Source organism: Carassius auratus, unplaced genomic scaffold (genome assembly GCF_003368295.1).
Source record: "Carassius auratus strain Wakin unplaced genomic scaffold, ASM336829v1 scaf_tig00216402, whole genome shotgun sequence".
In the NCBI taxonomy this organism is placed as follows: Eukaryota; Metazoa; Chordata; class Actinopteri; order Cypriniformes; family Cyprinidae; genus Carassius; species Carassius auratus.
In genome coordinates this window covers 37,999-42,615 of record NW_020528551.1, presented here as the reverse complement: position 1 = coordinate 42,615, position 4,617 = coordinate 37,999, and the positions used below count along the sequence as shown (strand labels likewise).

General features: G+C 40.7%; 1 pseudogene; it reads left to right on the top strand.

Annotated features, from left to right (window-relative positions):
* Positions 1 to 3,416: 3,416 nt before the first annotated feature.
* On the top strand, positions 3,417 to 4,386 carry LOC113098045 (olfactory receptor class A-like protein 1; annotated as a pseudogene).
* The last annotated feature ends 231 nt before the right edge of the window (positions 4,387 to 4,617 follow it).

Below are 4,617 nucleotides of genomic sequence, written 5' to 3'. Positions count from 1 at the left end.
CCTTGTATCGTGCATGCTGCGCATATAACTGATATTAACTATATGTCGCAGCGTTACCGTCTGGGCAGAACTATTGTTCAGCCACCAAAGAAAGATTCGCAAATAACCTGCCTGATCTATCTCAACTGCTATTTGTACCCAAAAATACACACGAATTAGACGAAATTACTGACAACATGGGCACTATTTCTCTAATACATTAGAAGCTGTTGCCCCAATCAAATTGAAAAAAAGTTAGAGAAAAATGTACTGTACCATGGTATAACAGTAATACTCACTCTCTCAAGAAATTTACTCGTAGTCTTGAAACGCAAATGGAGAAAAACTAACTTGAAGTTTTTAGAATTGCATGGAAAATATGTCCAGCTATAGACAGGCTCTAAAAATGCTAGGGCAGAGCATATACACAAACTCATTGAAAATAACCAAAACAAATAAGATTTTTATTTAGCACAGTGGCTAAGTTACAAATTACCAGATGCCACCTGATTCAAATATTCCACCAACGTTAAATAGTAATGACTTTATGAATTTCTTCACTGATAAATAGATAACATTAGAAATACAATAGCGAATGTAGATTCTACAGCGTCTAACACTTCAGTTTCATCCATCGCACCCAAAGATAAACTGCAGTGCTTTACAACCATAGGACAGGAAGAGCTAAATAAACTTATCACTGTATCTAAACCAAACATGTTTATTAGATCCTGTACCCACTAAATTACTGAAAGAGCTGTTACCTGTAGCCGAAGAAACGCTTCTCAATATCATAAACTCGTCGTTAACTTTAGGACACGTCCCAAAACCATTCAAGCTGGCGGTTTATCAAGCCTCTTATTAAGAAACCAAAACTAGATCCTAGTGTACTGGCAAATTATAGGCCTATTTCAAATCTTCCATTTATGTCTAAAATTTTAGAGAAAGTTGTGTCTGCTCAATTGAGCACCTTCCTGCATAAAAATGATATATATGAAGAATTTCAGTCAGGTTTTAGGCCCCACCATAGCACAGAAACTGCACTTGTTAAAATTACAAATGACCTGCTCCTTGCGTCAGACCAAGGCTGCATCTCATTTCTAGTCTTACTTGATCTTAGTGCTGCGTTCGACACCATAGATCATGACATACTCATAGATCGATTACAAAACTATACAGGTATTCAAGGGCAGGCTCTAAGATGGTTTAGATCCTACCTGTCCGATCGCTACCATTTTGTTTACTTAAATGGGGAGTCATCTCATTTATCATCAGTAAAATATGGAGTGCCACAAGGATCCGTCCTAGGTCCCCTTCTATTTTCAATATACATGTTGCCCTTGGTAATATTATTAGAAATACGGAGAGCTTCCACTGTTATGCTGATGATACTCAGCTATATATCTCAACGAGACCAGATGAAACTTCCCAATTATCTAAGCTAACAGAGTGTGTTAAAAATGTAAAAGATTGGATGACACACAATTTTCTCCAATTAAATTCGGATAAGACAGAGATACTAATTATTGGACCAAAAAACACTACACAGAATCTTGTAGATTACAATCTGCAACTAGACGGATGTACTGTTACTTCCTCTACAGTCAGAAATCTGGGTGTTATATTAGACAGCAATTTGTCTTTTGAAAATCATATTTCCCATGTTACAAAAACTGCATTCTTCCATCTTAGAAACATTGCCAAGCTACGAAACATGTTATCTGTTTCTGATGCAGAAAAGCTAGTTCCAGCATTCATGACCTCTAGACTGGACTATTGTAATGCACTTCTAGGTGGTTGTCCTGCTTCTTCAATAAACAAGCTACAGGTAGTCCAAAATGCAGCAGCTAGAGTCCTTACCAGGTCAAGAAAATATGATCATATTACCCCAATTTTACAGTCTCTGCACTGGCTACCTATTAAGTTCCGTATCAGTTACAATTATCATTACTTACCTATAAGGCCCTAAATGGTTTAGCTCCTGCGTACCTAACTAGCCTTCTACCACGTACAACCCATCACGCACCCTAAGGTCACAAAACGCTGGACTTTTGGTCGTTCCTAGGATAGCAAAGTCCACTAAAGGAGGTAGAGCTTTCTCACATTTGGCTCCCAAACTCTGGAATAGCCTTCCTGATAATGTTCGGGGTTCAGACACACTCTCTCTGTTTAAATCTGGATTAAAAACACATCTCTTTCGCCAAGCATTCGAATAATGCATCTTTTAAATTGTGAGTGTAGTTGCATCTGATCAAAGGTGCATTTTTATTCATTAGCTTGGGTTAAACTAATTTTACTTTGTTGGATCAGCAGCTATGCTAATGATGTCTCTATTTTGTTTCTCTGTTTCTGCTGGATCTTCATCGTGGTAACTAGGATTTACACAAGCTCCAGTCTGGATCCAGAACACCTGAGAAGAGATGATGCTGACCCTCAGAGGACCTCAGATGATGCTAACCCTGAATCAACAAACAGAACTAACAATTATTGCTACATGTGTGACTGAATCATATAATAACTTAATTAATAATATTGATAGTTCATCGTCTAGCTGACTACGTCTTGTATTATTATTTATTATTATTATTAATATTTTTTCTAAAATCCTGTCAAATGTGCACAAACTACTAGCTACTACTAAATATTGTAGAAACATAATTTTCTGTAAAGTAGCTTTGTAACGATTTGTTTTGTAAAAAGCACTATACAAATAAACTTGAATTGAATTGAATTGAAGTTGGCCAGCTTCCTCAATATATGAATAGTCTATTAACTTTTAATAGTCAAGGGTATAATCTACGTTCAAGTAGATATATTCTTTTAAATGTTCCTTTAATGAAGACAGAGTTTGGAAAAACTGCTTTTATTTATAGCGCATCAGCTGCTTGGAATGAGATCCAAAGATCATTGAAACTTGATGTACTTATTTCAATTAATGAGTTCAAGTTATCTCAACCAAACATTCAAATCTGTCTGTACTTGCTCTTAACGTTTAATCTTGTTTTATTGCTGTATATGTGTGTGTTGTGCAACTTGTTTTATGTAGTTATGTATATGTGTGCCTCTACCTTGGCCAGGGCTCACTTGTAAATGAGATATTTATCTCAATGTATTATGTTTATCTCAAATGATTATTTCCCTGGTTAAATAAAGGTTTAATAAAAAATAATAAAAATGTTCTGAGAGAGTCTCAGCTAAAGCACTCGCTGTCCTTCAGGCACAAACTGACACTCACTGGATATTTTCACGAGAGAGTGTTGCATCTGTGACAGAATCAGTCAACTGCACATCATTCAGATAATTGAGCTCAGCTCTGAAGTCGCTGGACCGTCCCGCACAGGAAGATCCCAGTGGCCCGAGCCAGACTATAAAACGAAAGCTTATTCTGAAGAAGGGAATCTTTCAAGAGAAGCTGCAAGAGATCAGAAGCGGTTGAGATGAACTCGGACACTTTGACGCGTGGCCTGCTCTTCCTGTCACTGGCCGTGACTGGTGTTCCAGGCAACATCGTGGTCATCTGTGCCTTCCTCGGTGTGTATCACGAGGGCCGTCTCTCGCCCACAGAAAGCATCGTGCTGCACCTGGCGTCTTCTAACCTGATGGTGGTGGCGTTCGCTGCCTGCTGGAGGTTCTAGCCACGTTTGAGATCCTCAATGTGTTTGATGACACCGGCTGCAAGGTGGTCATCTTCATCTACCGCACGTCCAGATCTCTGTCCATCTGGCATGACGTTCCTGCTGAGCGTGTATCAGTGCCTGAGCGTGGCTCCACCGGGTTCGCGTTTGGCCGTCGCCCGTGCTCTGTTCGCCCAGTACCTGGCTGTCCTCTTCCTGCTCTATGGCTAATCAACACCTCCACGACTGCCGCCACGCTGCTTTACGCTGTAAGTGCCCGGAACGACTCCAGGCTCTTGCAGAATGGGATCAACATCAAGTTCTGTATCCTGAGCTTCCCGTCCAAGCTGGCGATGGATGCCAATGGCGGGGTGCAAGTGGGACGAGACGTGGTGCCGATATCTCTGATGACAACGGCCAGCCTGGTCCTGCTGGTGTTCCTGCTCCGCCGCAGACAGCAGGTGAAGGGTCTGCGGGGCGGCGCAATGAGGCAGGGTCCATCTGCAGAGCGCCGCGCTGCCCCTACCGTCGTCACACTAGTCACAATCTACGTGATTATTTATGGAGTGGACAATGGATTGTGGGGTTTATACGCTGACCGTGCCCTAAGATTCTTGACTCCTCGCTGATCGGAGATGTGAGGATCTTCTTGTCGTCTCTGTATGCTGTCCTCAGTCCCATTGTGATCATCATCTCTAACAGGAAAGTCAATAAACAGTTGAATTGTGGGAAAGAGCCAAAGACGTTCTCGGACGCAGCTCAGCCCAGTGATGGACAGTCGCAGACTAAATGATTTTTATGAACCCTTGTTTAATTTTTTTTGTAATCCTTTGTCATTATGGACAAAGAGATTCATTTCTAGATGGAGGGATATAGACTTTTTAATTTACACTAATAAGGAGCCCCTGCTTCAGTTCACATCTGCTAGGACAAACGCTTAGGTTTCTATGAATGTACTTGTATCTGTCAGGTGTATGTGTCTGCGACAGACATAATAAACTAACTTAATTTCTAACTGTGTGGA